General features: G+C 40.3%; 1 protein-coding gene and 1 pseudogene across 4 annotated transcripts in view; both read right to left on the reverse strand.

The window, feature by feature from the left end:
• The window catches only part of CTNNA2 (catenin alpha 2), a 1,076,840-nt gene that overhangs the window by 444,671 nt on the left and 608,585 nt on the right, over nucleotides 1-23,584 (reverse strand). The gene's annotated exons all lie outside the window — the stretch shown is intronic.
• Nucleotides 9,147-9,275, reverse strand: LOC118532423 (U4 spliceosomal RNA; annotated as a pseudogene).

Raw genomic sequence — 23,584 nt, forward strand, 5'->3', positions numbered from 1 at the left:
AGGGGCTTCACTTTCTGGACATATCCAAGGAAAGTCAGAAATGCTAGAGCTTAGCTGAATTAGCGCCCAGAGGAGAGGTCAGTGAGCTCCTGGTGAAATCTTTTGCCTTCTGCTTACACTGAAAAGACAGAAGACCTGATCAGATCTCACCTTTGCCTTGGTTCCACTTTGGTTATACTTATTTTAGAGAGAGAGAGAGAGTGCACATGGGCAGGGGGCCGAGGGAGGGGGGAGTGGGGGGTAGCAGAGGGGAGAGGGAGAGAGAGAATCTTAAGCAGGTTCCACACCCAACACGCAGAGCCTTACCTGATCTCAGGATCCTGAGACCATGACCTAAGCCAAAATCAAGAGTTGGACACTTAACCGACTGAGCCACCCACGTGTCCCTGGTTATACTTTTTCTAAGTATGTCCAAGAGTCAACAGCACTCTTGCCTTCTGTTGATGGACCTGTCTAAAGGGACCATATCTAATTATATTCAAACTCCCATTACTATCTTGATCAGTCCATTGTTTCAGGAAGGGCCAAGGCTAAATAAATTTCCAACTTGAGATTCCAAAGACCCAACCATGATACCTAAGATTGGCAGTGAAGTGTTCCAAGTTGTATCTAATTCTTCAGATGTTTTCCTTTGCCCTTCTCCTTATTCCACTTTCACTTCCCAAGTGTAGCTACTGCTGATACATTAACCTGGGAAGCTCTATGAACACAGATGTATTAACAGGTTACTACTCTCAGAAACCTTTGCATTTCTTGAAATGTTCCAGATAGAGATGATCTTAGAACTGGCAGCAAAATTGTCCTATTAATGAGGATGTTTCTTGGAGCAGACAATCATGAAGCCCCTCTACATTCTCTTAGTCCTAGCTCTTGCCAAATTCAAGGATCATCTTTCCAAGTTGCTAATCACATGGCTAGCTTAGACAGCTGAAAAAACATGGCAGCAATGCCTTGATTTCTCCAAATTAAAGAGTTTATAAAGCACTGTTCTTATGAACTATGTAGTTCTAAAGGACAGATTCACTCACTGAAGGGAAAAAAAAAACTGATGTTGGGCATATGAGAAATAAATCAGTAAACATACTAATGAGCAATGACATCATGGGCAATAAGCCTCATGGATATAGTCAACATAAATCTTCTTCCAAGCACTTTGGGATGGGGTCATAAAATTAGTGATTTCGGCAATGAAAGATGTTTCATTTTTCAACTTCAGGAGAGAATATACTGCTCTATCTTGTGGCATTTCACTTGCAAATTTGATTCTAATTTGATTGGTTAAAAACAGTTTCACACATTGAAAATTGAAAAATGCAATGTTAAAAAAAAGTCAGATTAAATGGAAATCTCATAAAATGAAGAGAGGTGAACATTATGGCTTATTAAGCACAGTTTCGATCTACCCAACAAAGACATATTCTCTAGGTAATAAAGAGTATTTTATCAGAGCTCAGCTTTCATTCATTTCACTAAATTAGCCTCATTGATACTAATTTCTTTCACCTCTTCATGGACATTATTGTCCAGAATTTAATCAGTTTGAAAGCCATACCCTTTCTGAAGTCCCCATGTTCCTATAAATCTGAAAGACCAAAGACCTCAAGCAAGGGTATAAGCAGAACATGGTCATGATGTAACTGGCGAGCTCACTTCCTGAGGCGTTGTAGATGCTCTGGTGTCATGATTGAATTTTAACAATGGTGATTCTATCATGGACTCACACCAACAACACTTTCATTAGCTTGTTTTTACATAGCTTATTCCATGCACATGAGTGGTGGTAAGAGGGCAGAGAAATTACTAATCAAAATCCCAAATTGTGTAGTATAAAATATCATTATTCTCTAAATGTTTTCTCATAGTGTGAGACCTGCTAGTATTTCAGAGTGACTATTGCCACAGTCATAACTTTTCATCAGGTAAAATGAATGCAGGGGTGGCTTGGCCATGAACCCAGTCACATTACAGATTGGAAACTTATTTTCCCTGAGACCCCATACCAAATAATTTAGGTAGGAGCTACCACCAGAATAGGAGAGGCCTAACTAAACAAAATGGTGGCATGTCCCTGGGTTACAAAAAGCATACTACCTTCTGATTCAATTACGGAGAATTTATCTAGAAGAAGATTATTCCAAGTCAGAGTGAGAGACTAGAGGTGGGGCAGATTGGACCCAGAAAGGCTAATAGACATACCAAGGGTCAGGCAGGTAATTAGTAATGGCTTAACAAAAGACATCTGTTAAGAGGATAAAGTTTGGGCAATAAATGATGAAAGTAGAATTCTGGTTTCACCATAACTACTTTTGTAATATAGAAGGAATTATTATTTGCTTCCAGAGTCAATTCTCATTTTCTAATATGAGAATTATAAACTCTACCTTATACTGGAACTGTGAACATTCAAGGTAATGTTGAATGCTGATTCCTTGGTATATAAGAAACTGACTGCAACGAATTATTAGAAGAGGAAAGAACAGAACCCATACATTATGATCCAGGCAGATAATCTGTTCATTTAATCATTTAACATGAAGCCTACAAACTAAGCTACTCGATAGGTGAGGTAATTTGCTAAGATTAGGGTATCTGGTAGTGAAGCAAGTTGGCGTGGGTCCTGCCTTCACACATTCTACAATCTGAATGGCCATTAAGCAAGAAACACACATATAAAACAATTAATTACAGGTTGTGCTAAGTGCTGTGAATAGAAACCTCAGAGAGAAAATAACAGTGTACACCAAGGAAAACATACATTCACAGAGACATGAAAGATGAGTAGGCATTAACTCAAAGTGTTTAGAAGGGAGAGATCTTTAGAGATGGGAAGTCGTATGTGCAAAGGATATACAGCAAGGCAAAGGCCAGTGAGTGTGAGGATTGAAAGCAGTCAAAGAGTAAGGGAGAGAAGGACCTGGGAGAATTAGTCATGGGAGAGACTGTGTAGGCCTTAAGCAGCATATTAAAGAACTGTTAACCATACCAGGAAGCCAATGGAGTGGTTTTGAGGAGAGAAGCCACTTGATGCAATGTCCTGTTCTAAGTGATCTTTCTACAGGCTGGAGAATGTATTGGGCAGATGCAAACAGAGAAAGCAGGGAGAGATTATTTAGTAGTTCAGAGAGACATCACGGTCACTCTGCCTGAGGTGATGGCAGGTGGTTTTCAAGAGTTCAGGAAGGAAGGCGTAGTCAGTGGCTGTTCCAGCAGCTGGGTGAAACTTTTCAACAGGAAGCTCCAAAGTCAGGCAATAAAAAAGGAAATCAAAGTAAGAGACAGTAGGCACAGAGGGTGCTGGGAAATTAATATTAGTGCCAGAGCCGAGTTAGCGTGGGGAACGGCAAAGTGGGGTTCCATTTTCAACTAAATCTGTGGTAGTGCCAAGAGATCAAAATAGGGACTCAGTTGTGAAGTGCAAGTTGCTGGGACTGCATATAACGTGATGCACAGTTACTAGAGTGGGACACAAGTTCAGAGGAAATAGCATGGTTACCCTATGCTAAGCTGCCTGAAATAATGGCTTGGAATTCATTTAATATCCTGTAACTAGGGATAGAATTAATCTCAGGCATCAGGAAGAGCTAAACCAGCAGATGAAAGCTATGAGACCCAACTCCAGGAAAACAGAGGACTCAACTAACCCAAGGCAGACACAAAAGCACATTATTATTCTTCATTAACTTAATCTGTGTGTGTTTCTAATACTCTCTCGCAAAGATTTATAATTACACACATCTTACAAAAAGGACGCAAGATCAGGCCAAATAAACAGAAAGACATGCACAAAGATGTAATTTCAGTATCCTGCCAAACAGACCAAAGAATATATCTATTAGTATTCAATATGATGTTTTTTTCACCCACTGTTTTATAATGATGCAAATCCAATTTCTTGAAACTGTAGAGAGCTCTGGGTGTTAAAATGTCTGGACCTTGTCTTCTACACAGTCGCAAGGTAGCTCATTCTCAAAACAGTGTTACTCCTAAGCATCTAGCAAAATAATGAGCAATATCTTTCATGTCATTCCACTAATATCCAGGGAAAAGAAAAACACTTAGGTTTCCTTCTTTGTTCGCTTTCAAAAGCAAAGAACTTCTTTCCTATCTGTTTTGTATTTTTTATTTTCTAAATCATATTCTGATTTGAAGAAAAGACGTTTTTCTGGTTTTCCACTATGGGCTTAGATGAGCCATTACACTTGATTATTTCTAGAAGTCACTGATGGCCAATCAGAAGTACTAAGGCTATAAATTTTAACTTGAGTTATTAGAATTAACAAATTCTATCCTTGTCCAAATGGAATCTTTAAGTTTACCTTTCAAATTTGTTAGATCAAGTTTTCACAAACCAAAATATCACATGAATATATTGTATGCTGTTAGATCCCCCCTCGTCCCGGGGCATAAAAGTCAAATTTACAATGCTAATATTTCTGTAAGAAAGTTCTAAGTGGTACACTTTTCTTCAAATAGGCAACAGATTTGTCTATCTGTAAATATGCTTATATTCCTATTGGAGTGGTAAAAAGCAGCAGACATACCAAATTCAATATATAGACTATACAACCGGGAGAACATTCATACATTAGAAAGCTCTTGTCAAGAACAGTTAACTATTTCTTTACATAATTGAGCTCAACAAACATTTACTAAGAAATTGTGAGTCTGCTAGTCACCGCAAGAAATGCAAACTGATAAAGCCTGGGTTATCAAGAAACTTAAAATATAAAAAGGAAGATAAAATGTAGATTTTCTTCATTGAAGCCATTAGTAAGTACCATGAAAGAGAAATAGTTCTGAATTTATGTTTGACTTTGAATATAGCTCACTCTTCAAAGCACGAATCTGAAGTTAAAAAACACACACATACACACACTGATGTGTCAACTACAAGTATACGTCATTAATCTACATGATTAATATTAATAAAAAGTATATATATAAATGCATGGGTTTTTTCCTCACCTCAAATAAACAAAAGGTTACCTGTCATCTCAATAGTATAAATAGAACCTTAACACGTGAATTTCCTAATCTTTTCTTCTTTTTAAACTACCTGCAGATATTTGCCTGGCTCTGGTTTTAAGCTATAATATGAACGTATACAGACATGCAGGTACACACCCACTCACCATTCCCTCCACCATCACAACCTGCATACTTTATTTTTTTATTTTTTATTTTTTTTTAAAGATTTTATTTATTTATTTGACAGAGAGAGATAGCGAGAGCAGGAACACAAGCAGGGGGAGTGGGAGAGGGAGAAGCAGGCTCCCCACTGAGCAGGGAGCCCGATGTGGGGCTCGATCCCAGGACCCTGGGATCATGACCTGAGCCGAAGGCAGACGCTTAACCGACTGAGCCACCCAGGCGCCCCACAACCTGCATACTTTAGTGTGAAAACGACATCTGTCATATAACAAGAAATATAATTTTTAAATCAAATTATGCTAAACTTGTCTCCAATTAAAAATACTTAAAGGATTGCTAAACTTAGTATATTTGCTGTAACAGCAACATTTCAAGTTAATTACTCTCTCTATTAAAAACAGTGAGAGTCCACATTGGCCATCCATGGTACCAATACTCCCTTGGACATGAGGATGGAAGGCCTCTGAATCTGAAGCATCAGCATGCACAGGGAGTATCTGTTGATGTATGCCACCTTTAATAATTTAGTATGTTGACTTATACTTTCCACACGAGTAGTCTTGTCTTAACAGCAGTAAATACAGCTACAAAGCAGTGAGGAATGGCAATTGGCTGAGGGCACTAATTACACTGTCTTGACTTGAATTAAAATTGCTAAACAGCAAATGAGATTACCAGCCTAAAGATAACCTTAATTTAAATGCAAGGCTGCATTTATCTCATCTACAATGTAATTTTCCAGAGGTGTAGAAAAATACAATTTTAATGGAAATCCATTGTTTAAAAATATAATTAAGTTTCTGGTCCCTCCCTCTGTCCCTCCCCCCACACACCCCACCCTTTGATTTTGTTCTACAGGCAAGATATGCAGGCTGATTTAGAGGTCAGAATGAAAGCATTCAGATCGTGTTCTCATGGCCAGACATTACTTTCAGTACCATCTTCATTTTTAATGATTAAGCACTGGCGATGGGACAGATACATGCCAAAGGAGTGGGGAGTGGAGGGAGAAAAGGGAAAATGACCTTATGCAATCCCTGGAGCTAAAAGGAACCTTAGAAACAATAAGAACTCAACTCTACCATTTGATTAATGAGGAAGCCCAAGCCCCAGAAAAGCCAAGTGATTTTTCCAAAAACATAGAGCAAGAAGGCAGCGCTATCCAGGGGGGGAAATATATTGGCCTGGCATTTAGAGTCAGAAAATCTATGTTTGAATTCTCTTTCACTTACTAGTTCTGTGATAGTCCACTTCTTATATTGAGGCTCAAATTTTGCATTTCTAAAATGGAGACTGAAAGAATTTTGACCCAACAGGTCAATGAGAATACATGCACACCTACCTGATTTATACAAGGGCTCAATGAAGATATTTTTCTCAGGGACATTTCAAGACCAGAACCCAAATGTCCAGATTCCCAGCCCAAATATACTTCTATTATAATACTTTCCCTTTCACCAACCCTGAGATTATAACCATGTTCTCATTAATCACACTGGATGTTTGGTGTATGTATGAGCAGAAGGGGAACAAAGAACAAGAAATACTTGTGAATTAATATTTCTTACTGGTTGATATGAATCAAAACTCGGTTTGCTAATTACCAATGTACTATTACTACTAACAACACTAAGACAGGATAAAGGTCAAGGGGTTTTGTTATAAAACAAAGGTGAAAATTGATCCTTGAGAATTGAGGAAGACAGTAATTTTGAGATGAAGTTTGTCCTCATCAAGGACTTAAAGTCCTATGTACACTTTACACACTGCAAACACACTCACATATCACTGCATACATACTTCCTCCTACAAATATGTCCATAGTAGTTTAATCATTCCTATCACTATAGGACATGGGAGTAGCAAGTAGAGGTGGATTCCTAGAAAAGTTCTACACATGAGCCAACTAAAAAAAATTTTTTTTCTATTCTTCTCATTAATGAGACAGAAGAGAAGTAACAAACGGAAAGAAAGGAAGATAAAAAGGAAGAAGAACAGAAAGGAGTTAAATCATGATGATCATTTGGCAAGAGGATCCCCTTTACAGATGAAAATACGGTGGCCTTGGTTAATGTAAAGCTTCTGCTCAAGGGGAAATAACCTTGAATTAGGAGTCCAAGTTTCTAACTTTCACGTTGCCAGCGTGTAGTTGTATGACCTTTGATAGACATGTAAAATTTCAAATACTTATCTGTAAAATGAGGACATTTCTTCATCTGGGTGAAAATGAGACAGATTAGATTACCTGCAAAGTACATTTTGAAATTCCTTCATTCCATGAGTATTTGCAATTGTAGGCAACAGAGATAAATTTCTTCTGAAAATAAGAAAGCCCATGTTTTCAAGGTATAAATTCAGGAAAGATTCACTAAACAAACTGAATTATGGTAGAGCCTCACAGGTCCTAACGCTCGGAATAGTTCTACTTTCTAGAAGGGGTCCTGACGAGCCAATTAATCTTGTTTTCCTTGTGCCTTGACTTTATTCCTAGCTCTAGAGAAATAAAAGATGTCCATATTTGGTTTTATTTAACCACATTCTAAAGTCTGAGTTGCTTCTCAAGAAAACAAACAAGGTATTGTTTGTAGCTGAAATACCCTAATCAGAGTGCCATCTAGTCACCTCAATGGTGAAATGTACTGGTAATACCTCCCCTTCCCCCAAAGAGATGTATTAGTGAGGCACTTTTAGCTTTAAAAGAATATTTCTGTTACTCTCCACATTTCCAGCTTTCTTCAAATAGTCCTTAGTGTCTAGTCTCAACTCTAAGATGAATAAAAAAAAATGTCTGAAGCTGAGAATATAGCAATATTACTTGTTTTCCTATTTGAAACCAATGAGGAGTGAAGGAAAAGCTGAAGGAGGGTCTAAGAAGGACAATTGACTTGGTAGATGTGCACCTCGCTTCTTCATTCAAATTGAACTCAGTCTCTTCAAAGGATGTGCAGGGACCATACCTCACCTGTCCTGAGCACCATTCCTGGTACATGGTGAGTACTGAATAAATGCTTTCTGGGGGGGGGGAACGAGAGCTACTAAATCCAGAAATTTAGCCAAAAAGGCAGAAAAGGATCTAATCGGTGCTAGGATTTGTTGGGATATTGATATGAAATGTCAGTAAAATAGTATCAAGTTTTTTTTTTTTTTTTTCCCTAAACTAGTTGCATAGCTCCCACCTTTCTCTTTTATGGCTCTGTCTGCCCTTTGAAAGTAATGGCAATCTGAATTTTTCTTCAGACAGTGAAAGCACAATAGTGTTCATCTCCTGGCACAGTAGTCTAGGAAAACACTATCTGATTTAACATCTTGAACCGTGTAAACTATGACTATGGAAAAAGGATGTTTCACTAGAGGAAGTCTTGAGGCCACTGTGAATTTGAACACCTAGCCGTAAATACACCAAAGGAGTTGTAGCCTGTATTAAATGGGTTCGGACAAGTTGAATTTCAGGTCATGGAAACTGGCCATCTCCTCTGTTTCCTCCCTGGTCAGCTCATACATGAGAGAATAATCAATAGCAACAACTGAACAACCAGATTTCTCAGAAACACACATCACAGCTGCAAAAGAAATGTGTACAACTTAGAAATTAAGGGACCATAGGAGATAGCATTTTAGAGAAATGGACTTCACAAAAACACTTGAATATGGCCCTTCCTATGAGATTATATTTAGACCCAAATCTCTGGTAGCCTGAATATTATCTTTGGTCACTGAACTCACCAATTAAAGTAAGGAGCCACATGGAAACTGAATCTCTATGCCCAGACCTTAAAAGCATGCGTAATGAGATTTTTCCCATGGATTTCTCCATATGATTCCTCCTCCCTCCAAATCTTAGCTAAGGGATATGCCTTGCATAAAGGCCTGTTCCCATTACAACATCTTCTGATTAATTAAGGATTAGTTTTTAAAAGGAAGAAAAAAGCACCCTCTGATTTGGTTTTGTTAGTACAAATGCTCCCTATTTGCATTACACTCCTATCTGGAAAATTCGCCTAGGAGTGCTTTCTTAAATGACTGAGGCCCATGTTGAGTCATCTCTACTTAGGTATTGTTTCAATTAGCAATAATCGCGCCTCGGATAAACCTCATTCGCTACGATACTGCCACTGCACAAAGCTCTACTTAGGTATTGTGTGGCGGAAGTACGCCACAGAGGCCCAGTCCTGGGCAACTGCAGATCTAGTTTGTATATCTTTGCTAATTTCTTTTTTTTTTTTTTAAAGATTTTATTTATTTATTTGACAGAGAGAGACACAGCCAGAGAGGGAACACAAGCAGGGGGAGTGGGAGAGAGAGAAGCAGGCTTCCCGTGGAGCAGGGAGCCCAATGCGGGGCTCGATCCCAGGACCCTGGGATCATGACCCGAGCCGAAGGCAGACGCTTAACAACTGAGCCACCCAGGTGCCCCATCTTTGCTAATTTCTTTTCCTTCTCTGAGTCCTAGTCTGCTCCTCTGTAAAAGGGAGAGGCCTGGAAAAGTTGCTGCTGAAGGTCCCCAAAATGCTACTGCCCCCTAGAGGGCAAGCCATGATGATGGCTGACAAAATTTAAGAGTCCTGTTGGGGATGGAAAGGTAGGAATCAAGAATTTATAAGCATCAGGAAGGAATCAAAGATTTGACTTAGATTTCTCTTGTGGCTAGCTTAGCTAGAGTTTGGAAGGGATGCTGATAAGGCAACTGGTTCCCATTGATCACAGCAGAGAAACAGCATTAAGTGTTGGTAGAAATATATGACTGGGACTGAGAGTGTTGTTAACTGAGGCCATTTAATAAAAAGCAACTCTCAGACAAGATACAGGTCAGAAAGAGGTTTTTTTTTTTTTTCTTTCTAGTTAGTCTGCCTGTGGTAGGCAGAATAATTGCCATCTCTCTCCCAAACATGGCCACATCCTAATCCCTGAAACCTGTGAACGTTACCTTACATGGCAAAAAGGACTTACATGTGATTCAAGATTTTGAGATGGGGACATCACCTGGATTATTCAGGTGGGCTCAGTCTTAAATCACATGAGTCCTTAAAAGCAGAAAATTTTTTCAGCTGCAGAAAGCAAGAGAGAGAGAGCCCACTGCTGTTGACTTTGAAGACAGAGAGAGGGACCATGAGACAAGGAATGTGAGTGGTCTCATAATGCTGGAAAAGGCAAGGAAATGGATTCTCCTTTAAAGACTCGAGGAGAAAAAAAAAAAGCAGCCCTGTCAAAACCTGGATTTTAGCTCAGTAAGATGCACTCTGGACATCTGAACCTCCAGAAATGTATGATAATAAATTTATGTTGTTTTAAGTCACTAAGCGTGTGATAATTTGTTACTGCAGCAATAGGAACTTAATACAGTGCCACTGGATGAAGGCGTCCGGGGACACTCCAGGCTGGTCCTAGAACACTGCCAAGCAGTTAGATGTCTCACCCACAAACTTCTTATTTTGTCATCTTTCTCCCTTGCAGGGATCAGCACATCAACGTATTCTACTTAACACAATTCAGGCTCAGGAAACACTCCTGAACCTAAAACATTCCCACTATACTGTAAGTATATAAGTGACTGATGTCAGTTCAAATATGCAATGAGCCTTGGATTAAGAAATGAACTTCCAAAATTTTATCTTCAAAGAACAGCCAGCGATGAAGGAAGAATGGAGTGTGGACAGGGGCTCTTTTAGGCATAGGTACAAACTCTCTCTGTCCTTAAGGCTACATCTTGACATCCTGTAAACTTTTGCTGTTTTGTTATTTGGAGAGCATAGTCTGTCCAACCTAGTGGTCTTAGTCACACACTATATACTGACAATGAAGAATTCGGGAAGGAAAAAAAAAAAAGGCATATTGGTAGTAGGATGAGAAGTAAAAGGAATGAAAATAAAAGGAAAGGAAAAAAGGCATTTTTTAAAAAGTGTATAAACTTCTCAAAGATGTAGGCATTCAAAATTTTAAAAACTGAGAGGCATCTGTGATAACTATAAGCATCATTTTCTCTATTATTTCCTACCATCTGCCTCCTCCTCTCTGCTCTTTTACCTCTGCTTTTCTGCCTCATGACCTGCCCTTTGCCTTGCAAAGTTCACTGGTAGTCAGAGGGCTTATTTTATTCTATTACTGCATTCTAATGCTGGGATTGGCCCACATAACACTTAGACATACACAAATGTTTTCTGTACGACAAAAGGGAAAGGTCCCTATTTAGAAAAGTCCTCTGTTTCCACATGAAGAACAGATGTGCAACATACATAATTGATTTATAAACCAAACCAGAGTCTGTGACAGCACTTTTTTATAGGATACGAATAAAACTTAACAAATTACTTTTTAGTTGACTATCTCCTAGTATGTACTATTTTTCCTTGCCATATCTGTCTTCACTCCCCCCTCATTATAAATTAGCATCATTTCTTGGCACTTTTCAGACACAACAGATGTAATGCTATCAACATTCTCATAATGCTAAAGTCACCAAGAGCTCCAGGCATACTGATTGCTGTCAGCAATCCTATGTTTTTATTGTAAGTTTCTCTCTTTCTTCAATGTATTGGACTATATAGTGTATATATAACAGAAACATGCACGCTGCAATACCAATCGCTTGAATGGGCCATGAACCAAAATGAGCAAATGGAAACATCTGCTCACCTTCAAAAGTCATTAAAGAATAAATAATTGCTCCAGATTATTTATAATCTCTATATATATAGAGAGATAGATAGATATAATTTATAATCTATATAATCTTGCTCCCATCTAATCCTTGGATTGGCCCACATAACACTTAGACATACACAAATGTCTTCTGTATGACAAAAGGGAAAGGTCCCTATTTAGAAAAGTCCTCTGTTTCCACATGAAGTAGAGATGTGCAACATTTTTAGCAAGAACCACAATTTACTACAGTTTTTAATAACTTATGGAACTAAAGAAATTCTAGACGCATCAGCCACCTCTAGATTAGTACCGAAGCAATATTCCACCAAGAACCATCCTTTTCTAGATTTCTGGTGGCTTGCGTTGTAAGACTCACATCGTGTCATGCTAAGTCTCTTTTTCTCATTTTGCTAAAAGAATGGCTAATAAAATTACAGGAGTCATGAAGAGGAAAGAAGCACAAACCTGTGGAGAAACAACACACACACACACACACACACACACACACACACACCAGATTTAACCTAATTCACAAGTACCGCTACAGAGAAGCAGGCCCAGCATCAAAGAAATATGTACTGTCTAAATATCCTCTCCTAAACCCCTCTTCATTGCCCTCAGGGACAAACAGAATACTTTTCCCAAGTGGCAGAAAATGAGAAAAAGAGTAATTTTCAAGCCTAAATATAAAAGAGCATTCTTCATGTGTTCAGACATGTAACTATAACCTAACAATAACTATACTTTTGCCCCAAACCCACTCCCATGACATACTACTCAACCCACCAATGATCAGAACCCGTTTAGAAAGATGCCCTGGACACTGCCTTCCTTGACCAGCAATGGGGAGGGAGATGCAGCCACCCATGGTCATGTCCAGGAGGTCAAGGCCTCTGTCTGAGAACAAAGTACACAGGCCACTAAAGGTCCAAATAAAAAGTTAAATAGTAACGTAATCTTTCTATACATGAACTGCCAAAGCACAGAAGATGCATTTTTAAAAGAGCGATCTGGGCAAAATGTAAAAACACTGAGTCAACATGTTTTCCAGCAAGAGTTGGTAACCTTTTTAAAAGTGAACTGTGAAGTTTCTAACATCTTTCTTTCTAGAGTAAAGTGGATGTGGGTGACTCTCCAACTCCTGCGGGGCTGGGGGAGGGAGCCAGAGACAGAAGTGGCAGAATTAGCCACAGTCTGGGTTTTGCCATCCACAAAGTCTGAGGAAAGAGTACTGACTTTAAATTTTTTTTTTTTTTTTTTTTTTTAAGATTTTATTTATTTGCGAGAGAGAGAATGAGAGACAGAGAGCATGAGAGGGAGGAGGGTCAGAGGGAGAAGCAGACTCCCTGCCGAGCAGGGAGCCCGATGCAGGACTCGATCCCGGGACTCCAGGATCATGACCTGAGCCGAAGGCAGTCGCTCAACCAACTGAGCCACCCAGGCGCCCCAAGAGTACTGACTTTAAAGAGTATTTAATTAAGGTGGAAAGAGCCTCAGAGCTCCAGGTGACCTGCACTGATCCCATGTTTTGCAGTCAATGGCAAGGCGACTCCCTAGTCCTCAGTAACATCATATACGTGCATCAAGTGAACATGCTGGACAGCAGTTCTCCAAATATGCTGAGAAAAGGTAGTTAAATATGCCCCTCTACCAACAAAAAGGATTGTGCAAACAGGATTGAGGAAACACGACTACCATATTCCTTGCCCCCTTTCCTTCCCACCAAATTAGAATGCTCAAAACTCTGAAAGTCCTGGCCAAAACTTGGTCCAACTCTGGAATTTCACAATCTTTTTTTGATCATCAATCTCTTATAACATTACTACCTGTGATAGATATTTTGTGAAATGTCTCCCAACAATTCCCACTTCCTGATTTCCATGCACTTGGATAACCTTCCTACTTAAGTGTGGGTTGGACCAACTGGTTAGCTTCAAATGAATAAAATATGGCAAAGGCAATTGGGGTGTTACTTCCAATAACAGGTTATCAGTTGCTGTGATCTCCTTCTTCTCTTTTGCCTCTTGGTTTGCTCAGTCTGATGAAGCCATGTACCATGTTGTGAGCTGACCTATGGAACAGCCCATTTGACAAGGAACTGAGGGTGGTCCCCAGCCCACAGCCAGCAAGAAGCTAACTCCTGCCAATAACTACATGAATGAACTTGAAAGTGGGTCTTCCCCTAGCCAAGCCTTAAGACCACGATAGTCCTGGCTAACCCTTTGATTGCAGCTTTTTGAGATACCTTGAGCCACTGGATCCAGCTAAGCCATACCTAGATTCCTGACTCAGAGAAACTCTGAAATAATAAACATCATTTTAAACCACTAAGTTTTAGGGTAATTTGTTATGCAGCAATTAGCAAATGCTAACACAATAGCATATAGAACTATCCTATGGGAAACTCACTCTGGAAAGCCCTGATAGGATTTTTAAGGTTATTTCTTAGGTATCTTTTCAATGTATGAGATAAAGCAAATCATTGGAAAATAGATTTTCCTTATCACAATAGAGAAAAAAATACATAAGCCTTTAAATTATATGAACTCAATTGTCACTAGTTAAAATGACTGAGCTGAGATTCACCTTTTCACTGGCAATGAGAAAGGATCTACAAAAATAAAGTATGAAAAAGACAGGTGCGAATTTTTCAAGCACTTTGGGTATACTCCAATCCCTGGGGGTGCTTTCTGCAAACTAAAATTTATGCATTAAGGCAGGTCTGCAAAAGACTTCTTGTCTATACATTTTTGGATCAGTTTCAGTTTTGATACAAAACTCACAATATTAATTGTGTAAAATTCACAATATTTCATTAAGACTGCTCTTCCTTGGAATAGGTCCTTGATACAAGCAGGCTTTACAAATTATCAAAACTTCTCTACCACTAGGAAACTCTGATCCCACATTTTGTGGTCTCACCAGAACTAAAAAACTGCTAGAATAACTTCAAAGCACTGGGAACTGTGATGGCACATAATGCAGGCTTAATGTTAGTATTTCCATTATCTCTTTATCACACTTAATGAATATATAAATGTATAAACAAAAATAAGTATGCATCTGCCTGTCAATGACATGATAAAATTAATGAGGCTGATTTCCTAATAAATACACAGAATGTACAAACACAGATGAGCATTATCGCCTTCAAAGAAAACACACTGAAGGTCTTTACACTTTTCTCAAGAAGCTGTCATCATCCGTTGCTTTTTTGCATAATTTCTTTTTGGGTTACTTTTTAAAAATAAGCTTTTTTGTGGATATTATTATTATTAAACTCTCACGTGGAAAGATCCAATTTTCTTATTCATTTCATTTGACATAATTTGATTTAAGTGATGTTGGTGGCTTCAAAAAATAAGGGACAAGTGCACAAATTGATGATTTTCTATGATTTAAGATCTCCAAAGATACCACATGCAATTCTTAGACTCACAAACACATACACACACAGCACACACTTCCATCTCTTATTTTTTAATTACAAGGTTAATCTAAAACAAATATGAAATTGCAGTTGTACTAACATTTAAAAAGTTAAGCAAAGTAAAAAATTAAACAACAATCATATCCTCTTATAAAGATCAAGTGATTTACTCATGTAAATGCACAGGGAGTTATAGCCATAAATTATTTTGCATCCGAATGATAATATACAATGCGCTTTGGCAGATTAAATACTGCCAACAGCATCAGGCTGCGGTGAGCAACTGAAGAATATTTATTGCATTAAATTAAACTTCCTTGTCTGAAGCAGCATTGAACAGAAGGTATGCTTTCAAGTTTACCTTCCCTCAAAGCACAGATAAGGACCACTAAAAGAAAATGTCATGCATAGAAATCTGAATTTATTGAAGAGGAAAATTAGGCAAAAATTCTTCTTTTACACAGTATTTTTTATGGTATTGGTTTGCTTGTTTTTCATTTGCCAAAAACAACTATGACGAGGGAGGGAACAAAAAAGGATGATAGCTCAGCTCTTGTCAAAGAACAGTAGGCATGGAATCAGAAAGACCGAGTCCTGCCACATATTTGCTTCTCTTTATAAGGCCTCAGTTTCCACATCTGTAAAATCAGAAAGTTCCAGTACTTCTAATCAAGACCAGTGTCACTCCCTACTGACAGGTGTATGTGTGACACGGACAGAATGCTGGCATCTGGGGATCAACAAAGTCTGGGCGTATTTGCTGGCATGTGGAGGGGCCAGCAGGCAAGTCCTCTACCTGCCCAATGTCTAGAATAGCATTCAGGTGGTTTTCGATGTACAAGGTGCCCCTGGGGTTAGGAGAGGCGGCGCAGCAGTGAAGCTAGAAATGATACACGGTTTGTACTGTGATAACGGATCTGCACAAAAATTGTCCAAAAAAAGTGCCAATGCTCCCCCTTTGAAAAATTGGGTTTTCTAAGGCACCCTCTAATCTCACATTCAGGGATGCTAAGATGTATGCCTCTGGGTCAAAGCCTTGCCCTTGTTAATCCTAGAAGTAATAACACATTAATTTTTTCCCTTACTTCTTCATCATACTGAACCCATTCCCATCCTAGGGGTTTTTCACTTGCTGTGTCTTCTGCCTGGCACTCACTGCTACCACCTTCAGGAGCTGACTCCCTCTCAATATAAAAGTCCAGCTCAAATGCATCTCCTCAGAGAGCCTGCTCACTCAATGCAACTCTTCCCACAATGTCATTTTTCTGTCTCATACTCATTTTTTTCATCACACCACCCTATTCTGCTTTCTTCATTGATCTTATTGCAATCTATTTTCTACGGTTATAAGTTTTTGTGTCCTTTCCTACAAGAATGATCACACCAAGAGAGCAAGATTCTTGTCTATTTTGTTCAGCTCCAAAAGCACAATCCCTAACACAATGGGAAACTCATATAGTTGCTCAATAAATATTTGTTGAGGGGATAAATGAGTAGGTGAGTGAATTTTAGGAAGAATTTTTAGCACATGAATATTTAGATCCATTAATTTGCTTAAAAGGAAGGCACTGGACTAGGCATTGAGAATACTGAGAAAAAAATGAAGGTGTATCTTGCCCAAGTAGATCTTACAGTGTAGGAATAGAAAGACATTATCAATGAAATAATCAAACTAGTAAATACAACATTTAACACTGAAAAGTGCTGTCAGGTAGAAGTAGCTCCCACAATGTTATAGAAGCTCAGAATGGGGACGTTTGAAACAGATACAGTAACCAGGGAGTGATTAAGACAAGGTCCAAAGAGCATCCCAGGCAGAGCCAGCAGCATTTGCAAAGGCTGTGTAGCCTGGAAGAGTGGGCTGAGCCTTGGAAAAAAGCCAGTGTAGCTGATGCAGAAAGGGCAAGGGAAAGCTAGAGATGAAGTCAGGCTTAGAGGTGAAGGGGAACTGGACCATGCAGGATTTTGAGTCATGGCAAGGGCTTTTGTCTTTATCCTAAGAGCAGTGAGAAGCCTCTGCCAAATTTAAGCAGTGAGGACGAACAGAAGTGGAGGCGATATAATCAGATTCATATTAAGAGGCCAGAGTGGTTGCTTACAGAGTAGTTGGGAGGCTATTTCAGTGATCTACGTCATAGTGAATATAACCTGAATTTTGTTGTGCTGCTGTAGATGGACAGAACTAAGCAAATTTAAGAGATGTTTAGGGGAGAAGATCCAGGGACTGGATAGCAGAAATCCTATAGAAGGGAGAAAAGAGAGAAAGATATTGCAGACCAATGGTGCCATTCTTTGAGACAGAAGGACAGCTAGTGACATAAATGAATTTGGCTTGGGGATGTTGAATTAGGGGCTCCCTTTGAGACATTCAAGATCAGCTTTAAGATGACTTGTATAGGAGCTCAGAAGAGCAGCCTTGCTAGAGGAATATGTCTGTGAGTCACTTGCACGGAGCTGACAGTTCAAGGGCAATGATGGGATGGCCTGGGATTGTGTAGTTGAGCTCAGCTATGGCGGAAATGGCCTTGAGCCCAGGGAGAACAGCCTAAGGAAGAGAACCCAGAGGAAGGGGTCCCAAATAACGAGGGAGCAGTGTGAGTCCCTAGGGATGCTTTGGGGATCACATCGCACGTATATGGACAGGTGGGTACCGTCATCAATATTTGCTCCATTTCCAATTTTGTTAGCAACTTCTCCCTTCAAAATTCATGCCACCCCTGACGCCCTCCAACAAATCACATGAGGTAATGTGGGTGGACAAAGCAGGTTCTATGTGTGTGGAACTAGAGAAAAGCTGGGAGACTAAAGTTTTGGTATACTTGATGAAGCATTAATCATTCCACATTTTTTATTTCCCTTATTCTCTGCCACCATAGTTGATATAAGTACTGGGAAAAAGACTTTATATTTGCATAGTGTGTTTGCCAGTTATCAGTCTCAGCCTCTCAGCTCCAAAATGTATCCCTCAGTACTTGTGGTGCAGGAGGGGGCTGGAACCTTTCCCATTTCTCCTTCGCAACAGGCATGATGTTGAATGATGCCAGTAGAGGGTGCTGGAGGGGCACTGCAGGAGGAAGGGTCTTTTCTTCCTAGTGATGGTGTGCTTCCGTTTCTCTTCCTTTGCCTCCTTCCTACCACAGGGCTACTGCTGGTGTTGTATGCGGGCATCCAGTGGTGCACACATTCCCTTGGTGCTCAGGGCTGGCTCCAGGTCAGTGACCAATTCATTACAGCTCTCCTGATTTAGACTGGAAACTGGCTCCTAGAACCTCAACCTTTCCTGTGGTCCCACTCACCAGCATCCACCTGCCTATCCTAAAGAGGATATTTTCTTTCCAGGGACTGTCGACCAACTCCACCCCAGGGCAACCCATTAAAGCTCTCTGCCATCCAGTGGGGGGCAAGCACACCTTCTCCAATGAAGTCTGAACACAAGATTTGAGAATAAGGTCCTTCCTTCTGAATTTGTTCCTTCCTTGCACATTCTCTTTCACCCTTAAAAGTCTTCTTTAGAGTTTTCTTTATGCCTTTGTAGTTACTCCCCTCTCATAGATAATTAATTATATAAAACATTTCCTGTTCAAATCAACTGTTTTTTTAGTCTCCTGAATGGACCCTGACAGATACAGTCACACTTTCTACTTTTTAAAATATATCTAATAAATGATACAACCTTTACAATATTCCTGTGAAGTGGGTATCTCTATTTTAGACATGAAAGCCCATTGGGCAAGTTTTTTTCTTTAATTCAATAAGTATTTACTGAGTGCTGAATATGGGCCTGATGCAAGGCTTAGCACTCAAAGTCTCTAAGGTAGAGCCAAAATCCAGGGATCCAAGTTGAGAGTGTTTTCTCTCACACATTTAGGGTAGCAGGAAGCATGTTGGTAGCATACCAGGTTTTGAAGAACTTTAGGGTATTTCTTCTTAAATTGAATATGCTTACAACTTACCTATCTTTGCAAGTATAGATTCTGATTCAGTGGTTGTGGGTTGAATTGTCCCCTCCCCCCATTCATATGTTGCAGTATTAACTCCCAGTACTTCAAACTTACCTGGAAATAAGGTCACTGTCTATGTAATTAGTTGAGTTACAATGAAGTCATACTGGAGTGGTGTGGGACCCAATCCAAGATGACTGGTGTCCTTATAAAAAGAATGCCATGAGAAAACACACCTGCACACAGGGAGAATGCCATGCCGTGTGAATATGAAGGCGGGGATCTGGATGATGCATCTGGAATGCCGAAGATTGCCAGCAAAAGCAAGGAGAAAGGCACATGACAGACTCTCCCTCACAGACAACAGAAGAAACCAACCCTGCCAAAACTTGATCTCAAACTCCTAGCCTCCAGCACTGCGAAATGACACATTATGGTAGTGATGCCACCCGGTTCGTGGTACTTGGTTAAGGCAGCCCTACAGCGGGTCTGGGGTGAAGCCTGAGCTTCTGCATCAGGTGATGCTGGGTCTTTGGATAATACTTTGAGTAGCCAGGAGTTAATGTGTTAGAGATGGTGCTATCCTTGCCAACTCTTTTTCCTAACACTCTCTTTTCTATAGCACCACCAGCTGAAAGGACTAACCCCATAGTCTGGCCAGTGACCCAGCACCCATGTGACCTGACTCAAAACAACGAAAGAATTTTCTAGTTAACCATGGAGGAAGAAATTACAGTGCTGTTAAAAGTCAGGTCAAGGCCTAAGGCAGTTCATCTACCAGTGTAAATTAAAAGGAATAAGCAGAGAAATCCAGTTACTGGTAGGGCTGAATGAACACACATACAGATGTAGCCAAGTGACTTCAGTGCAAGAGGTGAAAGATTTCCCAACTCCAACCGCAGGGGTCCCTTGAGCGGATTTAAACATGGAAACACTCCCACGACCATCTTTACAAGGTCCAATCCAGCCATGCCTACCTTTCAACTTCTATGGTTTCTCCCTCACTGCTTTGCAGGTACTCTGACAATACCTCTTTTTTTTTTTTTTTTTAAGTTTTTAATTCCAGTTAGTTAACATACAGTGTTATGTTAGTTTCAGGTGTACAACACAGTGATTCAACAATCCCATACATCACCCAGTGCTCATCACAATGACAATACATCCTTTTTTATTTCTCTCATTATTTGTAACCAGAGTGTTCTATTAGAATACACACACATTAAAAAAATAGTAAAATTGAACACATCTGCTTCCTACCATTGATTTCCTCTGGCAGAGACACTAAACTGTCTCCTATTGACCATATCTCCTTCTTCCTTTTTATGAATTTTACCAGGGCTTATGGCCTCCTAGCTGGAGATTGTACTTCACAGCATCCTCTGCATGTGTGGCCATGTGATCAAGTTTGGGGCAATGGGATAGGAGTTAAGATGATGTGTAGAATTTCAAGGTCATGTTCTTATACACAGCACTTGCCCTGGACTTTCTCCCTGTTCCCACAGCTAGGAAACAGCAACATGAGCAGCAGCGGGGCTCATAAATGGAAGGCGCACGCAGGAAGGCATCTCACACCTGGTACCCTAGACTTCTCGCTTAGCTTTCCACCGTCACATATTTACAGGTTTCTTTGTTACAGCATCTTCACACGTATCCTAACTAATATTCTCCAAAAAGCTTTCCAATGATGCTTTACTTTTATGTGAACTTGCTCTCCATTTCCAATTCTAAGCCATGGCCTGATGGTTCCATTCTGCTTTATTTGAGGTTCATGGGGCTTGGTGGTGATAAAGTATGTCTATGCCTAGGCCAGAACATCAGCAGCCTCATTTTTTGTCAGGGCTGTAGGGCAACTTCCAGTCACTGCACAGGCCTTAGGACCTGGTTTCCCATTAAGCACTATAGTGTCTGAACTGAGATGGCCCCTTGTCCTCATTTAGAGCCAGTTTTATTCCACCCACATATATGCACAGACTGGATAAGGCCTGGACAAAGACAAACACAAGTGTTGGATGACAAAGGAGAATTTCAAACAATGATAATAATGATAAAAATAATATTAAAATCTCTCCTTTTGGGGCACCTGGGTGGCTCAGTCGTTAAGCGTCTGCCTTTGGCTCAGGTCATGATCCCAGCGTCCTGGGATCGAGCCCCGCATCGGGCTCCCTGCTCTGCGGGAAGCCTGCTTCTCCCTCTCTCACTCCTCCTGCTTGTGATCCCTCTCTCACTGTATCTCTCTCTGTCAAGTAAGTAATAAATAAAATCTTTAAAAAAAATAAAAATAAAATAAAATAAAATCTCTCCTTTTTTAAGAACTAGTTTATGCGCAGCCAAGTGTTCTGATAATATCTTATATTGAGAGCAACCCCCAAGAATTCACAGCACTCAGGCAGAGCATCTAGTTTTATTAAACATTTTCCCACTTGAGCAGATACCATGGACCCATTTTATGGATGGGGACACTGAAAGACGAGAAGGTTAAATTCTGTCATGCACACAACAGTTAAACACAGAAGTCACCTCAGTGTAGCATCCTACCCACTCAGGACACAATTTTTTCACCATTCATTCCTGGTTCATTCATTTCATTTATTCTTACAGTTTATTCAAATATTCAACAAAGACAGTAACAGCTCAGCTGTTACTGAATGTAAAATGGGCTGCAACTCTTACTTGCATTATTTATCATTTACTTAATTTTCATCCGACAAGCAATTACTAAACACTTACAACATGTGACCCGATACGCGCAGGAAGGTACTGAACAAGGGGCTTTCGGCCTCGTTGTGAAGCCCTAAATGTAGGTTATGATAGGGCTTCGTTAACATCAGTAGACTGGAGTCGATCTTGCCTCAATTTGCCATCACGTACTGAGCGCCACCAGCTGAGTATACCCAGCCCAACCACCAAGCTCCACCCACATACCAATTCTACCACTGTCACTGCAGAAAAACTACACAGTGTGGTAGTTGTGTGGGGGGAGAAAGATACTGGCAGAGGGAGAAATATGAAACCCTACTCCTCATAAAAAACTCAAGTGCTCAGACTTCTGATGGCAGGTTAGCGGTCACTCTGATATATGAAGGACATAGTGCGCGCACACGCACATGCACACACGCACACGCGCACACACACACACATCCACACACACACATCCACACATGGAGGCAGAACTGAGTTGGAAAGTGAATCACAAGAAGAGAAATGGCAATGATTCAGTTATTTAGTCCAGAAAATGTGAATGAAGGAGGTAAAGGAGAACTGTTATTTTTAAATGAATTGACCTAGAGAAAGGGAGGCAATTATTTACTGAATTCTTGCTACCTCTAGGCACTGTGCTAGGAGCCGTCATATGTTTCTGTGTTTCCTCATTTAATCTCTTCCACCCCTGAGCTGGGGGGTACTGCTCACTCTGATTTACAGACAAAGAAGCCAAGGTTTGGAAAGGTTAAGAATGTCACCTAAAGTCACACCAGTGGCAACCAGAACCAGAAATCATATCTCACCAAACCCCATGTATTTGGTACTTATTAGACCACCATATATGAGCCTATGCAAGAGAAGAAAGCACTACAATCAGGCTGGCAGGAAGCGAGAGAGAAAAGTCAAGGGGCTAAATGTCAGCTGGGCAGGGACCCTGTGAATAATGGGAGAGAGGTATCAGAGGGTCACAAAGCATTTTTCAGGCCAGCACCTTCCGGCCATAGAATACAGGCCCAAAGAAATAGAACAGCGTAGGAGCAGTTAGTTATATGCCAGACTCTCACGTTTCCAGAGCCCTGCAAAGAGTGAATGTGGAAACACAAATACCATATTTTAAAGTATTTGAATGCTATAAATCAAGCAAATAAACTTAAATAAGGCATATTCCATTCTCCTTTCTTATCAAGCACAGCTTTCTAACACCTGGGAAGGCCAGGTTCTGAGTTGGATTTTCCCAGCCTCTCAAAGGCAGCACCTAGAGAGTCAGCCTGGGACCTCATTCACTACCCACCACCTCAAGGCCTGCCCACCATTTTTTCCTACCCCCAGCTTCACAGCATAGCCCATTGTAAGGGGCTGTGTACCCATGACTATGGACACCTAGCCCCAATGTCCAAAGCCATCTACATGCTCTTCCCTACAAGTGAGCACATTTGGGGCAGCCGAGGAGGGACATAGCCCTGCTGCTTGTCTGCCCCAGGCAAGAAGCCCCGCAGACCCCACAAGGAGGCTCAGAGTTATTGGACAGTCAATCAACTCAAAGGCTTTGGTACCTAGAGTGTGATGTAGGATGGAGGCATAGGGCCCCAAAAATCACATCTCCTGAGTACATGGATTCTTTATGCCTGGAGAGGAGCACAGCTAGAGGAGGGCCAGAGCAGAGGCCTCCAAATCACATAGCTTAGGGCAGGGGCACCCCTTTCCTGAGTTTATGATCCATCTT

The sequence above is a fragment of the Halichoerus grypus genome, chromosome 10 (genome assembly GCF_964656455.1).
Source record: "Halichoerus grypus chromosome 10, mHalGry1.hap1.1, whole genome shotgun sequence".
NCBI lineage: Eukaryota > Metazoa > Chordata > Mammalia > Carnivora > Phocidae > Halichoerus > Halichoerus grypus.